A 20,824-nucleotide genomic window follows, 5' to 3' on the forward strand; every position below is an offset into this window, starting at 1 on the left:
ATCACGCCCCATTACGGCGAACACCCTATCGGATCTTTGAGACGATGCAACAAGTCATGCGCCAAGAGATCGATGAGATGTTAAGGCTGGGGGTGATTCGACGGTCAAAAAGCGCGTGGGCTTCACCTGTAGTCCTCGTGCCTAAAAAGGATCGAACCACGCGGTTCTGTGTGGACTACAGGGGGCTCAACGCCATCACAACCTCTGATGCCCACCCAATGCCGCGCATCGAGGATCTGCTCAAGCGGTTGACAAACGCCAACTACATATCCATCATGGATTTGAGTCGGGGATACTGGCAGATTCCCCTGAGCCCTGAGGCGCAGGAGAAATCCGCCTTTATCACCCCCTTTGGACTGTACGAGTCCACGGTCATGCCCTTCGGCATGAAGAATGCCCCTGCCACTTTCCAGCGGATGGTCAGCCACCTGCTTCTGGGACTGGAGGAGTACGCGGTGGCGTACTTAGACGATATTGCCGTCTTCAGTTCCACCTGGGAGGAACACCTTCAGCACCTCCAGGAGGTGCTCAAGCGTCTTCACCAGGCAGGCCTGACCATCAAGCCGGGGAAGTGCCAGATAGGCATGCGCAAGGTCCACTACCTGGGGCACCGGGTAGGCGGGGGTTCCATGAGTCCAGAGCCAGAAAAAGAGGACGCAATCGTGTCCTGGCCCACCCCCAGGACCAAGAAACAGGTGAAGTCCTTCTTGGGCACTGCAGGGTACTATAGGCGGTTCGTACAGGACTATAGCGCCCTTGCCAAACCCTTGACTGACCTCACCAAGCAGAGGCTACCCCAAACAGTCAACTGGACAGATGACTGTGAGGCGGCTTTCCAAGCTTTGAAAGCAGCCCTGTGCAACTCTCCAGTGTTGAGAGCAGTCGACAGCAGTCGCCCGTTTCTGGTACAGACCGACGCCAGCGAGTTTGGCCTCGGTGCTGTGCTTAGCCAGGTCGATTCGGGGGACCAAGAGCACCCCGTGTTGTATCTGAGCCGGAAACTTTTGCCGAGGGAAGTGGCATACTCGACCATCGAGAAGGAGTGTCTGGCCATGGTGTGGGCACTGCAGCGTTTGCAGCCCTACCTGTACGGGCGCGCCTTCACGGTGGTAACTGACCACAACCCTCTGAGCTGGTTGCACACAGTGTCAGGAACCAATGGAAGATTGCTCCGCTGGAGCCTTGCCCTTCATCAGTATGACTTTACTGTAAAACACAGGAAGGGCAGTGAAAACGGCAATGCCGATGGGTTGTCCCGCCGGGGCGAACCCGCTGAGGTGCGCATGGCCGATTACCGAGAGGTAATGCCTCCTTAGCGCCCTCTTAAGGGGGGAGGTGTGATGTACAATGTCTGTGAGGTATGGGGTTTTGTCTACAAAATATGATGTTTTCTGTTGTAACTTTCCAGAAAGATCCGGCACATATGACAATCCAGGCTGCTAGCTCTGCAGCTTCACCCCTCCTCCCTTCACACACACACAGAGCAGTGCCACCCCCCTCCTCTACAGCCTGTGTTCGCACTAGTAATAGGAGACCCCCTGCTGTTACAACCATTTGTTTCCTCTCCACAGCTGAGAGAAAAAAATGCGGGATGGTTCTTTGTTTGAAACAAAGAGGTTTGAATAAAACTATAAGAGCCTGCCCTGCGAAAACCGTACCAAGTAGAGATATGAAAATCATATTTTTGTAACCTGAGCGGTCCCAGCTTCGATACCGCGTATCTTTCGAAGTTCTACCCTGTCCAGAACATGAGATAGGATTTGCACCCAAATGGACGGTCATCTCGCATAGATGTTTGATGTTTTCTTGATAGGCTCATTACGCTGGGAAACATGATACCACTGATGAGTCCATACCAGCTTCTCCCATAAAGTTATAGCTAATCAAAGTTTTGTAGCCAAAACATAACTTGGATAAGAGAGGTGGGATCAACCCAGAATGCACCTCTCCATGATGTCACATAGGAAAGTCTATAAGGCATTCCCTGGGCAAACCAGCTCAGAAGAGCTCGAATCCTCGTGCCGAGCAGAACCCAGATGAGTGGAGACGTGCAGCTCCGCTTCCACCCCCCTTAAAGCCACATGGGATACCTAACAACAACTGACTGAATGTGAGTGTACCTTCTTCTTTCATCCACTTTGCTTTATACTTGTCTAATGTACATATTTTATGTCTCAATTTTATAGCAACTTTTATCTGTAATCACTGTCCTCTTTCGGAAAATAAATGATATAATTATTTAGATCTGTCTCCATGCTCTAAGAATCGAACTATACGCCTTTGATAGATAATCGCTACTAATTCAAGGGGTTTGCCACGGACCCTCTTAATTTAACACTGTGAATTAAGTAACCGTGACTGGTGGCAGCGCGTTGTGTACGGCTATTGCGGCTTGCTGGCAGTTTAGAAGGGTCTTATATTGCTGAATGAGGGGCTGCGGCCACAGCATTGATAATTCCCTTACTGCAGAAGCCTGATTGCCGGTTCACAACAGGCAGCCCGTCCGGCGACTAATTATCCTAGGTGCAGTTCCCTGACTGACCTGAGGGTAAGGGGGGCGCTGGAGAGCTGCGAGTTCCAAAGTGGAACTGAGAAAGTGGGATATACATAAATCCCCGCAGTACTTGGAAGATTGATAGCAGTGGCGGGGCATCCAAATTAAACCCCCCCCGCGGCAAATTGTAGAGCGAGAGTAGCTTGCTGGATATTTTGGTCACATGGTGCCAGTGGTGGGATAACTAAGATAAGCCCCAACGGTGCCTGTGATAGCCGTGTGCCGGCAATGTGTCTCGTCCCTCCATCCGCTGATACACCCGTGTCAGTGGTGGGACTGTGACATAGTGGTGACACAGGGTCCGCTGTCCGTCGCGTTTTGGTGGCAGCGGGACCCCCGTTAGTCGCCCGTAAGTGGACGAACGGCCGTGGGCTGTTCGTCACAGGGGTCACACTTAACGTATGGAAAATCAGTCTTGAGTCTCCCTGCCGAGAGTCGCACAAGTGTTCTCCGTATGGTCATTGTCACGATCCCTACCGCTGACACCGGTATGTCACGGACGGGGGAATGTGACGCACTGCCGACACACGGCTATCACAGGCGCAGGGGTGCTTATCTTAGTTATCCCACCGCTGGCACCATGTGACAAACAACCAGCAAGCTAGTCTTGCCCTAACAATTTATCGCAGGGGGGTTAGTTTGGATGCCCCACCACTGCTAACAATCTTCCACGAACTGCGGGGATTTATGTATATCCCACTTTCTCAGTTCCACTTTGGAACTCGCAGCTCTCCGGCACCCCCCCTTACCCACAGGTCAGTCAGGGAACTACACCTGGGATAATTAGTCACCAGCCAGCTGCTTCAATGAGGTCTGACCACCCAGCATGCTGCAGCATGCTGCAGTGAGGGAATTATAAATGCTCTGGCCGCAGCCACCTAATTAGCTTATAAAATCCCTTTCCGTCACAGCCAGCAGTACCCAGGGCCCAGATCACACTTCGCTGACACCAGCAGACACAAGCCACACGTCTCCCTGCATCTGGGGGGGTCCTTTTGGCATCAAAACCTTCAGCTCGACTTTTTTCAAGGGAATGTCTTATATCCTCTGCTGTGTGACATCACGAAAGGGGTAGTCTGGAGAGGTCAACCCCCCTACTCTTGAAGTAGCAATGTAGCTAAAAATTTCCAATGATTAAATCTCGCCGAGGGTAACTCGTATAAACACGTACATGGTATCATTCTTTTTGGTTTGTCGAATACAATAATTAAAAACCAAACATGCAGTGGTTGTGACACCCCGTTTAGAAGTAATCCAGCTCTCAGTTTCTACTGGGGCTAGAACTTAGCAATGACCACCATAGTGAAGCCGGCTCGGAGTACATTACCATGTCAGTTTCATATTTGTAGTACCGACTACCGTCGCACTATGGCTCCTCTAAGATCTCCTATTCCAGTATCCAGCCGCATGGCATGAAACAAAAAAACTCCTTTCCTGGCTAGGGGGAAGGGAGAAGAATACTCACTAGAGTCTCAGATTTCATAGAGCTGTGGGTGAGGAAGGGGTGTTTTGCAGCTTTTTGACAGGCAAAGTTTCAGAGAATGGAGAATTCTGGAAGGTCCCAGCGAAGCAATATCTTACTTACATATCTTATTTATTATTACAGTCATTTGTGTGTAATGCATTTGCAATGCGATGATGCGATTTTCTCGCACCAATGTATCCGTATGGCTTTATGTTTCTCACTGGCTTTCCCATTGAATTAAATGGCTCAATGGGATGAAATGTGGGAAAAGGTGTGCGTATTTGTCTCAAGCTACACTGATGGTCCGTGTGGCGTCCGAGTTTTTCTCGCACCTATAGGCTTACATTGGCGAGTCTTTGTGACAATTGCAGCATGCTGCGATTTTACACGCATGTCGAATACGCATGAGAAAAAATAAGGTGATTTGAGCTGCCCCATAGATTAACACTTATCCGAGTGCTATGTGATATTTTCTTGCATAGCACTCGCCTGTATTCTACGGTAGTGTGACCCCGGCCTAAGCAACATTGTGGTGGGGATACAAAATGTAGTACACCCAATCCCACCACCAGCGGCTGTACTTCAGTATCATCACTATAGACCATATATTCCGGAGGCTGGTGATGGTACCGGCGGATACGATCAAAACCCTGTACATTAGTCACCTGTCACACAAAGGCCCCCTCACCTAATTCCAGCATGAGTTCTAAGAGTCAGCCAAGATACGGATATTCAGCAGAATACCATTTTATTAATTAAGACTATTTTAATTTACTGACAAAGAGAACCTGTCAACAGCTTTGGGACAAAAAAACTACGGCCAGCAGCTGTAGGCCCTTATATACAGCTGTATATAAGTCTATAACTCAAATAAGACCTTTTATTAGACTCACCTGCACTGCGCTCCGGTCTGAAGGACATTGCTGCTTTTGATTTGCCACCCCTTCTCTGCTTGCCATGTCTGTCCTCCTTCATGTGGATGACGCGCCTCTGCCCTCAGAAGGGCAAAGAAGTGCGCATGCTTTGCGCGTGATGCAGGACACATTATCCACATGAAGAAGGACAGCAACTGCGGGGATGGAGGAGGCGCCGAAGCAAGACTGGCAACAATCAACAAACTGGATTGCGGTGTAGAGGAGTATAATAAATGTTGTTTTTTGGACAAAGCAATCGTGACTTATTTATACAGCATTGAAGAATGGTGTGCTGGCCGTACTTTATATGGCCCAAAACCTTAAGTTCCCTTAATTTTCTTTTTTGGTTGGTTGTAGAAATTGTTTGGCTTTTGAAAAAACAAATGACAACGTTTGTCATATGTTAATGTTTTTATTTGTTCTAAAATAAAATATTATTTCAAAATTTGTCTTTATAAACATTCAAATACAGGATATATACAAGGCGTTTAGTGATCAATAACATAAATACTTTTGCATTACCCCAGCTATTTTTATTTTAACAGTGCTGGAGTTGTGATACAAATGTAAGTACCCTAACCTACTTAACAGCCGGCATCTTAATTTGTTGCTGGCGACCCTCCCACTCTGCGTCACCATCTTGTGACCGATTTTTCTGACTGAGCAGAGTCAGAGGTAACAGTAAGTGTATGATAGCCCCGTTCTAGCCTTGTTCTGGCTCTCATAGACTGACATTGAGTTGTGACTTCTAGATTGCCCAGCTAACACTGGAGCAGCCAACAGTTCACAAATGCTGGAGACTCTCCGAATTAAAATCAATTAAAATAACAAAAAAAAATTAAATGAAACGAACATTCAGTTATTAAAAGGGTTTAGTATGTGACAATACATATTGATAACATTCTCTTACAAAAAATAAAAAAAAGTTTCTTCGTTATCTTCTTTTTTCAATTGTGCTCTGTTCTTCTCTGCTGGTCAGGCTGCACATCACCAACACAGGAGTATTGCCAGTGCACGGCACCTTCTGGACTCATAAAATAGTCAGTAAAGGTTTCTCGCACACACGCACCCGAGTCGGATGGCCTTCCCAGACCCACGTTGACCACTGGAGTAAATACTGAACGCTGAGACTCCTCATCTACCTCAGTGCTGTACTCACGAGTAAAGTTATGGAGTACACAGCATGCCTTAATCACAGCGTCAACGGTGTCTGGTTCCAACTGAATTGGTGTATGAAAGATCCTCCACTGACTACTCATGATTCTGAAGGTGCATTCCACATATCTGCGCGCACGACTCAGCCGGTAATTAAAAATCCTCCACCGGGCATCCAGTGACCTCCATGGGTATGGGCACAGCAGGTTGGTCATTAAGGGAAATGGCTCATCCGATACCATCACAAAGGGAACTGGATGTGTGGAACCCGGCAAAGGTCGTGGGGCTGGAAGCGTTCCGCAATCTTGAAGAATTTGCAGACCATCCTGTGATGTTCCCAACAGCCGAGAGTCCCCAGTACTGCCACAGGCACCAACATCAATGGCAACAAATTTGTAATGTGCATCAGCAACCGCTATCAGGACCACAGAAGAATACTTCGTATAATTAAAGAAGTGTGATCCTGATTGTGGTGGTTGCTGAACCCTTACATGTTTTCCATCAAGGGCCCCTATGCAGTTTGGGAAATTGGCCACAGACTGAAAGCCTGCTGCGACCTGCAGCCAAGTCTCCTCGGTTGGGGAAGGCATCACGATGGGCTGCAATTTCTGCCAGATCACGTTACATGTGCACCTCACAATTTGGGAAATGGTGGGTTTACCAACCCTGAATTGGAGGTACAGTGATGTATAGCTCTCTCCTGTGGCCAGAAATCTGCAAAGAAAAAGTAAAGATGATTAGAAATGCGCCAAAAATTATGGAAATACAAGGAAAAATTATGTAATGTAAAGAATTTGTATATTTCCTCTTTTGGAAAACATGACCAAAAAATTTATGATGCAAGTAACGGCTGTAAAGCAGTCAAATCCCGCTATCAAATTCTGACAGCGGGATTTAACATGCGGCGGCTCAAAGCGCGTCCTGCCGACCATCCGTCACCAATGCATTGCCATGACAGCGTGGGGTCAGAGGATGACCCCTGTTCTGTCATGGAGACGGCATTCAGAGGAGATGTTCGCTTATGCTGTCCACATCAGAGCTTTTGCCACATTTAACCCCCGGAGCTTTTTTCGGTTTTGCGTATTCATTTTTCACTCCCCTTCTTCCCAAATCCATAACTTTTTTTATTTTTCTGTCAGCATGGCTGTGTGAGGGCTTGTTTTTTGTGGGACAAGTTGTACTTTTGAACAACACCATTGGTTTTACCATGTCGTGTACTAGAAAACGGTAAAAAAATTCCAAGTGCAGTGAAATTGCAAAAAAAAGTGAATTTCCACACTTGTTTTTTGTCTGGCTTTTTTTCTAGGTTCACCAAATACTTAAACAGACATACCATTATGATTCTCCAGGTCATTACGAGTTCATAGACACCAATCATGTCTAGGTTCTTTTTTATGTAAGTGGTGAAAAAATATTCCAAACTTTGTTAAAAAAAAAAAAAAATTGTGCCACTTTACGATACCCGTAGCTTCTCCATTTTTTGTGATCTCGGGTTCGGTGAGGGCTTATTTTTTTGCATGCCAAGCTAATGTTTTTATTGATGCGATTTTGGTGCATATACGATCTTTAGATGGCCCGTTATTGCATTTTAATACAATGTCGCAGTGAGCAAAAAAACGTAATCCTGGTGTTTTTAATTTTTTTCTCGCTACGCCGTTTAGAGATCAGATTAATCCTTTTTTTTCTTGATAGATCGGGCGATTCTGAATGCGGTGATACCAAATATGTGTATGATTTTATTTTTATTGTTTTATTTTGAATGGGGGGTGATTTGAACTTTTATACTTTATTTTTTTATATTTTTGAAAACATTTTCATTTTACCTTTGGCATGCTTCAATAGTCTCCATGGGAGACTAGAAGCTGCCATAACCTGATTGGCTCTGATACATAGAGGCGATGAGCAGATCTATGTAGCAGATTTACTCACTTGCTATGAGTGCCGACCACTGGGCAGAACTCACAGCAAGCAGGCACTGACAACCATAGAGGTCTCCAGTAGACCTCTGGTTGTCATGCCAACACCCCGGTACCCACGATCACTAGACGGGGGTCACTGATGTGCGTATTTCCGGCGTGATTGCCAGAAGCGCTTGTTAAATGCCGCTGTCAGCGTTTGACAGCGGCAATTAACTGGTTAATAGCCACGAGTGGATCGCGATTCCACCCGCGACTATTGCAGGCACATGTCACCTGTTTAAAACAGCTGACATGTATCGAGAAAGATGTGGGCTCAGCACCGGAGCCCACATCAAAGGGAGGGACACTGACATCAGCGTAAATATACACCCAATGTCGGAAAGGGGTTAAAGTAAAACAATAACACAAAAACAAAAAAATATTTGGTATCACTGTATTCAGAAGTGGCCAATGGAAAAATGAAAGCTAAATTATTCTGAAAAAATATTAAAATTAATTTTACTTACCGCAAGGTGATGAGCAGCCGTTCCTCAGCAGAGATCGCCTTTCCCATTACTGTATCTGGATAGTTCAGCTCCGGGGCTAAGATCATTAACAGACGGTCAAATCCCTGTATGGGAATTCTGCAGAAAGAAAGAAACTTCTCAGGATGTCTGAAAAAAAAATACATATAAAAATGATTAGGTAACCATGGTGATATTTTTTAGTACATATATTACATGTTACAGTATAATAATAATATTTTATTTATACAGCGCCAACATATTCCGCAGTGCTTTAGAGTTTGCACACATTATCATCGCTGCCCTGATGGGGCTCACAATCTAACCCCTTAGTGACGGAGCCAATTGGCTACTTAATGACCAGGCCAATTTTTACAATTCTGACCACTGTCCCTTTATGAGGTTATAACTGGAAAGCTTTAACGGATCTCGCTGATTCTGAGAATGTTTTTTCGTGACATATTGTACTTCATGTTAGTGGTAAAATTTCTTCTATATGACTTGCGTTTATTTATGAAAAAAACTGAAATATGGGGAAAAATTTTTAAATGTCACAATTTTCAAACTTTTAATTTTAATCCACTTAAATTGGAGAGATATGTCACAGAAAATAGTTAATAAATACCATTTCCCACATGTCTGCTTTACATCAGCACAATTTTGGAAACAAAATTTTTTTTGTTAGGAAGTTATAAGGGTTAAAAGTTGACCAGCGATTTCTCATTTTTCCAACAAAGTTTACGAAAACATTTTTATGGACCACCTCACATTTGAAGTCACTTTCACTTTGAGGGGTGTACATAACAGAAAATACCCAAAACTGACACCATTCTAAAGACTGTTCCTTTCAAGGTGCTCAAAACCACATTCAAGACGTTTATTAACCCTTTACGTGCTTCACGTTAAATGAACATTTAACTTTATTTCACAAACATTTTACTTCAGAACCAGTTTTTTTTTATTTTCACAAATGTAAAAAGGGAAAATGAACAACAAAATTTGTTGTGCAATTTCTCCAGAATACACCAATACCCCTTATGTGGGGGTAAACCACTGTATGGGCACACTGCAGAGCTCGGAAGGGAAGGAGCATCGTTTGACTTTTTCAATGCAGAACTGGCTGGAAATGAGATCGGACACCATGTCGCGTCTGGAAAGCCACTGATGTGCCTAAACAGTGGAAACCGCCCACAAGTGATACCTGTCATGTGTACCTGTCCTGTGTGACGCGACCTGCAGGTCGGTAACTGAAACAACAAGACAAAGAGGAACACTGGGGAAACAGTTACAATGGTGGGCCCTGCAATAGGGAACGGGGACATGGAGACCTCCTGCACTCCCCTGAGGCAGTGTCCCTGAACACTCCTAACGTTCCCTATACAGGCTCTTCACCTGTCGCCGACCAGGATACCTGAATCCCTCACTAGCCCTGCACCTATCCCTTACTAGGGAACTGGATAGTGCGGACACTGGTCCCACCGCTGCACTAATACGAAGGAAAATACACCAAATGGGGGAAAACAACAAAAGACTTATCTTTCTCTGCTGCAGTCACCGGGCAGCAGAGTACATCACCGGATTAGCTTTCAGTAGTGGCTCGACACCTAAGAGCCAGCTGCTACCTTCACCATCTTTCTCTGCTGCAAACACCGGGCAGCAGAGTTCAACACCAGATCAGCTTTCAGCAGTGGCTAAACACCTCAGAGCCAGCTACTAACTTCACCGTGGTTGAAATCCACAAAGGACCTGCTATAACCAACACCAGCTGATACACCAGGTGACCTTATATAGCAAAAGAGGAGTGGTCACCATCAGCAGAAAAACCAAAGACATGTAATAACCCCAGTGACCACCGGGGCAAAAGGTAAAGCAAAGAAAACTATCAGACATGTAATAACACCTGTGGCCACCAGGGGCAAAAACCCATATTAAGGCCCCAGAGGCCTGAAAGGAAAAAAAAAGGTTTAAATAAGGGAATCCAGAATCTGACACAGATCCAAGAATTGGACTGTGACAGTACCCTTCCCTCAATGAGGGGCCTCCAGACCCTCAATACCATACTACACTGGAGACCACCTACAGTGAGGACGCCCTGTTCTACCAGAGTTCACTTCAGCAATCATCTGACACTCCGGGTCATGGCAAGAGAGGGCAGATGGAGGTGACGACGTATACTCCGGAGGTACCACAAATCTCCAGCGCTCCAACCTGGGGAATGAGCTAGGCCTGGGTATAACAAAGGGTAACTCCAGTTGATAACTCGCTGGCGCGAGAATGGCAGACACCCATACAAACATGTACACACCCAGGTTCGGACCTGAGCGTTTATTGTCATTCACCCTCTTGAGACTAGATGGTTAACTTCTCACAGAACCGACAACAGAGGCGTCCCCCCGTGTCATAGCACTCACACCCCCACAAGGCTCAGATGTAACCACTCCTCTCTGCCCCCCTCCTAAGAGGACTCCGACTCTGAGAGGCAGCTTGTGGTAAGGGTTGCGACTTGCCCCTACTCCCTGGCAGCACCCCTGCTGCCACTACTGCAGGAGAAGGGGACGGGAATATGGAGGAAATGTACACTCCCTGGTCGTCTTCCTCCACACGACCAGGAGGGGGCGGCTTCTTCGAAGGTATAGAAGTTTCGGCGTGAGCCCCGCGGACGAAATCATCAGTCTGCTCACTACAGGGACGTGCCCCCTCACCATGGGGAACATCAGGCAGCACATCGGGGACACCAACTCCTCCCATCTGCCTGGGTGTGTCCGCGTGTATGAGCAAGTCCTGCTCCCTAGCAGGGGACTACAGGGGGTACATGTGCCAGAGCCGCAATTGGGAAGGGAAAGATGAAGGAAATATACTCTCCCTGGTCGTCTTCCCCCACACGACCAGGGGAAGGCGGCTTCTTTGGTAGTATAGAAGTTTCGGTGTGAGCCCCGCGGACTAAATCATCAGTCTGCTCACTACAGGGACGTGCCCCCTCACCACGGGGAACATCAGGCAGCACCTCGGGGACACTAACTCCTCCCATCTGCCTGGGTGCGTCCGCGTGTATGAGCAAGTCCTGCTCCCTAGCAGGGACTACATGGGGCATATTTGCCAAAGCCGCACATTGGGGGTTCTGGTTGAGCCAGAGGGGAGGCCCCAGACCCCGAAAACTGCTGCTGCTGCTCCAACACACCGTGCAGCACCTCACTCTCCTCAGTGAGGACCAGAAGCAATTGGTCACAGGTCTGTACTTGGCCCGTGGCTCACCAGAGAAAATGAGTGGTTGGTTATAATCTGTCATGTGTACCTGTTCTGTGTGACACGACCCACAGGTTGGTAACTGAAACAACAAGACTATCACGTCTACCTGTCCTGTGTGACGCGACCCGCAGGTCGGTAACTGAAACAACAGGACAAAAGGGGAACACCGGGGAAACAGTTACAACGGTGGGCCCTGCAATAGGGAACGGGGACGTGGAGACCTCCTGAACTCCCCTGAGGCAGTGTTCCTGAACACTCCTAACTTTCCCTATACAGGCTCTTCACCTGTCACCAGCCAGGATACCTGAATCCCTCACTAGCCCTGCACCTATCCCTTACTAGGGAACAGGATAGTGCGGACACTGGTCCCACTGCTGCACTAATACACACGAAGGAAAATACACCAAATGCGGGAAAACAACAAAAGACTTATCTTTCTCTGCTGCAGTCACCGGGCAGCAGAGTAAATCACCGGATTAGCTTTCAGCAATGGCTCAACACCTAAGAGCCAGCTGCTACCTTCACCATCTTTCTCTGCTGCAAACACCAGGCAGCAGAGTTCAACACCAGATCAGCTTTCAGCAGTGGCTAAACACCTCAGAGCCAGCTGCTAACTTCACCGTGGTTGGAATCCACAAAGGACCTGCTATAACCAACACCAGCTGATACAACAGGTAACCTTATATAGCAAAGGAGGAGTGGTCACCATCAGTAGAAAAACCAAAGACATGTAATAACCCCAGTGACCACCGGGGGCAAAAGGTAAAGCAAGGAAAACTATCCAAGAATTGGACTGTGACAATACCATTTTGGAAACTAGACCCTCCAAGGAAATAATCTAGATGTGTGGTGAGAACTTTGAATTACCAAGTGCTTCACAGAAGTTTATAACAAAGAGCCATGAAAATAAAAAATCATATTTTTTTTCCACAAAAATATTTTCGCCCCCAAATTTTTATTTTCCCAAGGGTAACAGGAGAAATTAGACACCCAAACTTGTTGTGCAATTTGACCTGAATAAGCTGATACCCCATATGTGGGGGTAAACTACTGTTTGGGCGCATGGCAGAGCTTGAAAGGGAAGGAGCGTCGAATTGGCTTGAATCGAGATCAGACACCATGTCGTGTTTGGAGAGCCCCTGATGTGCCTAAACTGTGGAAACCCCCACAAGAGATAGCATTTTGGAAACTAGACCACCGAAGGAATTTATCTAGATGTGTGGTGAGCACTTTGAACCCCCAAGTGCTTCACAGAAGTTTATAATGTAGAGCCATGAAAATAAAAAATCCTTTTTTTCCACAAAAATGATATTTTAGCCCGCAATTTCTTATTTTCCCAAAGGTATCTGGAGAAATTGGACCCCAACAGTTGTTGTGCAATTTGTCCTGAGTACGCTGATACCCAATATGTGGGGGGAACGACTGTTTGGGTGCATGGCAGAGCTCAGAAGGGAAGGAGTGCCGTTTTGGAATGCAGTCTTTGATGGAATGGTCTGCGGGAGGCATGTTGCGTTTGAGGAGCCCCTGATATGCCTAAGCAGTAGAAACCCCCCTAAAGTGACCGTATTTTGGAAACTAGACCCCCAAGGAACTTATCTAGATGTGTTGTGAGAACTTTGAAACCCCAAGTGCTTCACAGAAGTTTACAGTATAATGTAGAGTCATGAAAATAAAAAATCATTGTTTCCACAAAAATGATTTTTTAGCACCCAATTTTTCACAAGGGTAACAGGAGAAATTGGAACCAAAAGTTGTTGTCTAATTTGTCCTGAGTACGCCGATACCCCATATGTGGGAGTAAACCACTGTTTGGGCGCACGGCAGAGCTCGGAAGGGAAGGAGCACCGTTTGACTTTTTCAATGCAGAATAGGCTGGAATTGAGATTGGGAGCAAGAGGAAGAAAAAAAGTGATCCAGCTTGAGACGGAGGCGGCTGCAATTTACAAAGCTTTATTGGACAACTTAAAAATATGTTGGTTCTTAAACATTTCTTATAGCAAACACCAAGCACACCAGTGAAGAAGATCAACGCGGTTCAACTAAAAAATAGTCTTAGTCTTGACTAAGTCTTGACTAAGACTAGTTTTTAGTTGAACCGCGTTGATCTTCACTGGTGTGCTTGGTGTTTGCTATAAGAAATTTTTAAGAACCAACATATTTTTAAGTTGTCCAATAAAGCTTTTTAAATTGCAGCCGCCTCCGTCTCAAGCTGGATCACTTTTTTTCTTCCTCTTGCTCCTAATTCATGTGGATGCTCACCACAGTCCGTGCTGGGCGTTGGCAGGCTTGGGTATTGCTTTGCAGACGGGTAAGCTGACTACACTTTCTTTACTCAGGAACTGAGATTGGACACGACGCCATCTCCTATTGTTGCCGGGTGCCGGCCGGCAGATCTCGGCAAGCGCACTGTGCATGTGCCTGCCATTTTCTCCTGGAAGAAGAAGCCGGCAGCCCAGGGGACTTCAGGGGGGCCTGCAGGGACAACGGAGGTACTGGGGGGGGGGAAATCGGGGGACCCTATTTCTCTCTCCTCTGATGTGCGATCACATCAGAAGAGAGAGAAGTTAAATGGCAAATCAGACTTTTTTTTTGCGGTCTCTGTTATACAGTTAACTAGATGGTGGCCCGATTCTAATGCATCGGGTATTCTAGAATATCTATGTAGTTTATTTATGAAGTTTTAATAATAATGCAATAATGCACCCCCCAATCCTGATATGCATGGTCCTCTCACCCCCCAATCCTGATATGCATGGTACCCCTCCCCCCTATCCTGGTATGCATGGTCCCCTCACACCACAATCCTGATATGCATGGTCCCCTCACCCCCCAATCCTGATATGCATGGTCCTCTCACCCCCCAATCCTGATATGCATGGTACCCCTCACCCCCCAATCTTGGTAAGCATAGTCCCCTCACCCTCCAATCCTGGAATGCATGGTCCTCTCACCCCCCAATCCTGGTATGCATGGTCCTCTCACCCCTCTTTCCTGGTAAGCATGGTCCCCTTACCCCCTTTCCTGGTATGCATGGTCCCCCTCACCCCCCTTTCCTGGTATGCATGGTCCCCGTCAACCCCCTTTCCTGGCATGCATGGTCCCCTCACACCCCAATTTTGATATGCATGGTCCCCTCACACCCCAATCCTGATATGCATGGTCCCCTCACACCCCAATCCTGATATGCATGGTCCTCTCACCCCCCAATCCTGATATGCATGGTACTCCTCACCCCCCAATCCTGGTAAGCATGGTCCTCTCACCCTCCAATAATGGAATGCATGGTCCCCTCACCCCCCAATCCTGGTAAGCATGGTCCCCTCACCCCCCTTTCCTGGTAAGCATGGTCCCCTCACCCCCCTTTCCTGGTATGCATGGTCCCTCACCTCCCTTTTCTGGTATGCATGGTCCCGCCCCCTTTGCTGGTATGCATGGTCCACCTCCCCACTCCTCCTTTGCTGGTATGCATGGTCCACCTCCCCACTCCTCCTTTGCTGGTATGCATGGTCCCCTCATCCCCCTTTGCTGGTATGTATGGTCACCCTCACCTCCCTTTTCTGGTATGCATGGTCCCGCCCCCTTTGCTGGTATGCATGGTCCACCTCCCCACCCCTCCTTTGCTGGTATGCATGGTCCCACCTCCCCCTTTGCTGGTATGCATGGTCCACCTCCCCACCCCTCCTTTGCTGGTGTGCATGGTCCCCTCACCCCCCTTTCCTGGTATGTATGGTCACCCTCATCCCCCTTTGCTGGTATGCATGGTCCCACCTCCCCCTTTGCTGGTATGCATGGTCCCGTCACCCCCCTTTCCTGGTATGCATGGTCTCTGTTAAAATAAAAAATAGTTATATACTTACCTTCCGACGGCCCATGATCTCCACTCCACGCGCCCGGCCTCGCGGTCCCAGTAATGCATTGCGCGAAACACCGCTGATGACGTCGGGTGGAAAGGAGATCGCGGGCCGTCAGAAGGTGAGTACAGCGCTGCACCCGATTGAGCGCTGCGCCCGACTGCGCCGGCCGCGACCAGTCAGCGGCAGGCGCAGCTTCCCGTTACAAACAGCTGCGCCAGTGCGGCGGGATTTCGGTTACAGACACCATAAGACGATTATATATAGATAACAGCGATCACAACACCAGGGTCGGTAAAAACCGACCCAAATCATGCTCTCTGGAGAAATTCCGACGCTGGGGGGCTGCTATAACCTTAATCCTCACCGCCCTTAAAAAGCAGCGCTGTGGTTTAAGTATCCTCAATTGCCGCAGTTAAAAGGCGTATGACTTTGGAGTGTGGGAGGAAACCGGAGAACCCGGAGGAAACCCAAGCAAACACGGGGAGAACATACAAACTCCTTGCAGGTGTTGTCCTTGGTGGGATTTTCACCCAGCGCTGCAGGGCAATAATTATAACCACTGCTTTACCTATGGTAACTTACCTCCTTAAATCTCTGTATAACACATGGAAGTGCCCCTTCTTACATCGCAGCCACCGCTTTCTCTGTCTCCTTCTCCACCGCTCCTACAAAGATACAAGAATCGCTTACTGCACCACATGGAGCAAAGAACGGGACTTATAACAGATTACTCACATATACCTTACCTGCTGTCCGCAACGACGCAGGAGATGGAAGAGTACATGTAACAGCAGGTCTCTATAGGGCCGGCGGAGCCGTAATGGCTGCTGTGTGCTCATCTTAAGTTCCAAAATGGAGAATGAAAAAGAAGTGGTTGAACAAGGAAATTACATCACAAATCTTTTTTTTTTTTAAATATCTTTATTAGCGCTGTACAAAAACGCATGCAAAACCGCAGCGGTTTTGCTGCCAGAAATTTCCGCAAACAATACTGAACATGCGCATACAGCCTTACGCTGTTTCCGTATCCCACGAATGATAGCGCTTAGTGTTACGCTGTTTCCGTATCTCACTAATGATGTGTAGTTCGGTATTACGCGGTTTCCGTAACCCACGGATGATACAGTATGTAGCTTGTAGTTACGCTGTTTCCATAACCCACGAATGGTGCGTAGTTCCTATTGCGCTGTTTCCGTATCGAACTAATGAAGTGTAGCGCGCAGTTACGCTGTTTCCGTAAATCGATACATACTTGCTAATATGAGACTGACGGAAACAGCGTAATATGCCGAAAAAGTATATTCGCTAACGGGAAGTCCACTAACCAATCCAAATGCTCGTCTCATTTGATAACATGATGTAGTAAACACCAGCAAAAAGCGATTGGTGCTCCTTTTGAAGGCCGCTATTGGCTGTAAGTGTGAGGTGGGCGGTGCTGAGCGCAGCAGGAAAGCGTGTTGTTTCGGAGTTGCGTGTAGCACCGCTGCTTCCGGTGAACGTACGCTGTGGCGGAAAGCTGCACTCAGCAGGGTCCTGGTTGGCACAGAAGCCAAGGTAGGCGGCAGTACACGTTATGTGGCCAGCTGTGCCCATGGCAGTGTGTGGGGCATTACACAGACTGCCAGCGGTGGTTGGCACTGCCCTCTATATGCTGTATGGAGTAAAGGATGTGGTTAAAGAGGTTGTTTCACCTTAAGGGGATCGTCCACTGCTGGGCACACCCTGCCGAATCCATTGCCATGGAGATGAAATCCCCTGGTCCCTCCCCTCCGCAGATGGGCCACTCTAGGGATCACTGCAGGTCATGGAACCACTGCAGCCAATCGTTGCGCATCAGTATTCCGTCAGAGCAGTTGTCCTCTGTGATGAAATACTAAGAGCTGCAGCCGACCAGGGGTCGCTGATTGGCTGCAGTGGTCGTGTGACCTGATGGAATGGGGGCTCTGACATCACTGGAATGCCACAGCTGCGACAGGAGGGAGTCCATTGTTTTTTTCCAATGTCACTGAAGTTATTAAGCAGGTGATGTCCAGTCATGGAGCGCCCCTTTAATGATGTAGAATACTCTGTCGCTCCAGTAAAGACTGCTCTGGAATTCTCTGTGAAGACCGGAAGCCATGACCTTCACTTGGGCACTGAGCCTGACTGCCTGCAGTTTGGAGCAAGTTTGTCAGGTGACGTGCCGTTCTGTCCGCTGCAGGCGATCACAGGGCATAAGATGTCATCTGTACCTCTGGGGAGGATACCTGAACTCTTACATTACCCGCTGTCCTTGTCATTTTTATAAATGGTTTTAGACTATCGGGGTTTTGGGCTTCAATCAAAATGTTGCCCAATTTGCCTCCTGTAGCCACTGTGTATTGCTGGCTGCAGAATGAGTTAACTGAGAATTTTCCAGTCAGCGCTTTCTAACCAAAACGTTTGTAACTAGAGATAAGCAAAGCGATTCGCAGGATCTGGGTTAAGCGGCCACATCAGTAATGTGGGGCCTACTAATCAGAAGAGGAAGCTGGCACTGCTCTGGTCTGGCTGCAGCAGAGTACCGATGTGTCCGCTGATGAGGGTACAACGAGGAGAGGAAGCTGGCATTGCTCTGGTCTGGCTGCAGCAGGGTACCGATGTGTCCGCTGATGAGGGTACAACGAGGAGAGGAAGCTGGCATTGCTCTGGTCTGGCTGCAGCAGGGTATCGATGTGGCCGCTGATGAGGGTACAACGAGGAGAGGAGGCTGACACATACAGGAAGCTGGCATTGCTCTGGTCTGGCTGTAGCAGGGTACCGATGTGTCCGCTGATGAGGGTATAATGAGAGGAGGCTGGCACTGCTCTGGTCTGGCTGCAGCAGGGTATCGATGTGGCCGCTAATGAGGGTACAACGAGGAGAGGAGGCTGACACATACAGGAAGCTGGCATTGCTCTGGTCTGGCTGTAGCAGGGTACCGATGTGTCCGCTGATGAGGGTATAATGAGGAGAGGAAGCTGGCACATACAGGAGGCTGGCATTGCTCTGGTCTGGCTGCAGCAGGGTACCGATGTGGCCACTGATGAGGGTACAACGAGGAGAGGAGGCTGACACATACAGGAAGCTGGCATTGCTCTGGTCTGGCTGCAGCAGGGTATCGATGTGTCCGCTGATGAGGGTACAACGAGGAGAGGAAGCTGGCATTGCTCTGGTCTGGCTGCAGCAGGGTATCGATGTGTCCGCTGATGAGGGTACAACGAGGAGAGGAAGCTGGCATTGGTCTGGCTGCAGCAGGGTATCGATGTGGCCACTGATGAGGGTACAACGAGGAGAGGAGACTGACACATACAGGAAGCTGGCATTGCTCTGGTCTGGCTGCAGCAGGGTATCGATGTGTCCGCTGATGAGGGTACAATGAGGAGAGGAAGCTGGCATTGCTCTGGTCTGGCTGCAGCAGGGTATCGATGTGTCCGCTGATGAGGGTACAACGAGGAGAGGAAGCTGGCATTGCTCTGGTCTGGCTGCAGCAGGGTATCGATGTGTCCGCTGATGAGGGTATAATGAGGAGAGGAAGCTGGCACATACAGGAAGCTGGCATTGCTTTGGTCTGGCAGCAGCAGGGTACCGATGTGTCTGCTGATGAGAGTACAACGAGGAGAGGAGGCTGACACATACAGGAAGCTGGCATTGCTCTGGCCTGGCTGCAGCAGGGTACCAATGTGTCCGCTGATGAGGGTACAATGAGGAGAGGAAGCTGGCATTGCTCTGGTCTGGCTGCAGCAGGGTATCGATGTGTCCGCTGATGAGGGTACAACGAGGAGAGGAGGCTGGCATTGCTCTGGTCTGGCTGCAGCAGGGTATCGATGTGTCCGCTGATGAGGGTATAATGAGGAGAGGAAGCTGGCACATACAGGAAGCTGGCATTGCTTTGGTCTGGCAGCAGCAGGGTACCGATGTGTCTGCTGATGAGAGTACAACGAGGAGAGGAGGCTGACACATACAGGAAGCTGGCATTGCTCTGGCCTGGCTGCAGCAGGGTACCAATGTGTCCGCTGATGAGGGTATAATGAGAGGAGGCTGGCACTGCTCTGGTCTGGCTGCAGCAGGGTACCGATGTGTCCGCTGATGAGAGTACAACGAGGAGAGGAGGCTGACACATACAGGAAGCTGGCATTGCTCTGGCCTGGCTGCAGCAGGGTACCAATGTGGCCACTGATGAGGGTACAACGAGGAGAGGAGGCTGACACATACAGGAAGCTGGCATTGCTCTGGTCTGGCTGCCGCAGGGTATCGATTTGTCCGCTGATGAGGGTACAACGAGGAGAGGAAGCTGGCATTGCTCTGTCTGGCAGCAGCAGGGTATCGATGTGTCCGCTGATGAGGGTACAACGAGGAGAGGAGGCTGACACTGCTCTGGTCTGGCTGCAGCAGGGTACCGATGTGGCCACTGATGAGGGTACAATGAGGAGAGGAAGCTGGCACATACAGGAGGCTGGCATTGCTCTGGTCTGGCAGCAGCAGGGTACAAATGTGTCCGCTGATGAGGTTATAATGAGAGGAGGCTGGCACTGCTCTGGTCTGGCTGCAGCAGGGTATCGATGTGTCCGCTGATGAGGGTATAATGAGGAGAGGAAGCTGGCACATACAGGAAGCTGGCATTGCTCTGGTCTGGCAGCAGAGTACCGATGTGTCTGCTGATGAGAGTACAACGAGGAGAGGAGGCTGACACTGCTCTGGTCTGGCTGCAGCAGGGTACCGATGTGGCCACTGATGAGGGTACAATGAGGAGAGGAAGCTGGCACATACAGGAGGCTGGCATTGCTCTGGTCTGGCAGCAGCAGGGTACCAATGTGTCCGCTGATGAGGTTATAATGAGAGGAAGCTGGCACTGCTCTGGTCTGGCTGCAGCAGGGTACCGATGTGGCCGCTGATGAGGGTACAATGAGGAGAGGAAGCTGGCACATACAGGAGGCTGGCATTGGTCTGGCTGCAGCAGGGTACCAATGTGACCACAGATCAGGGTGCTTTGTTTTGCCCAACTGCATCCATAGCTCCTGTTATCTGCTGATTTTCAGAGCTCCTCTCAGCTGATTTATGACCACAAAACACATTAAAATTGAATGTGCAGGGAAGCAAAAAGCCTTTCAAAGTCAAACCTTGCATAATTTTTTAGTGAAAGCCAATTTAGTCCAAAATATAATAAAGGGGTTGTCCACCACTAGGACAACCCCTTCTCATTCCTTATGTTTGCCC

The 20,824-nt window shown here is 48.5% G+C and overlaps 1 protein-coding gene across 2 annotated transcripts in view; it reads left to right on the forward strand.

The window, feature by feature from the left end:
- Positions 1 to 17,002: 17,002 nt before the first annotated feature.
- The window catches only part of LOC141073698 (choline/ethanolaminephosphotransferase 1), a 66,810-nt gene continuing 62,988 nt past the window's right edge, over positions 17,003 to 20,824 (forward strand). Inside the window, exon 1 of one of the 2 annotated variants that reach the window (XM_073561050.1) lies at positions 17,003 to 17,024. The gene's annotated coding sequence lies outside the window, so the exon portion shown is untranslated. The other variant, XM_073561049.1, reaches the window with a different exon arrangement.

This window comes from Dendrobates tinctorius, unplaced genomic scaffold (genome assembly GCF_039654945.1).
Source record: "Dendrobates tinctorius isolate UK_male_01 unplaced genomic scaffold, ASM3965494v1 ptg000312l, whole genome shotgun sequence".
NCBI classification, from domain to species: domain Eukaryota; kingdom Metazoa; phylum Chordata; class Amphibia; order Anura; family Dendrobatidae; genus Dendrobates; species Dendrobates tinctorius.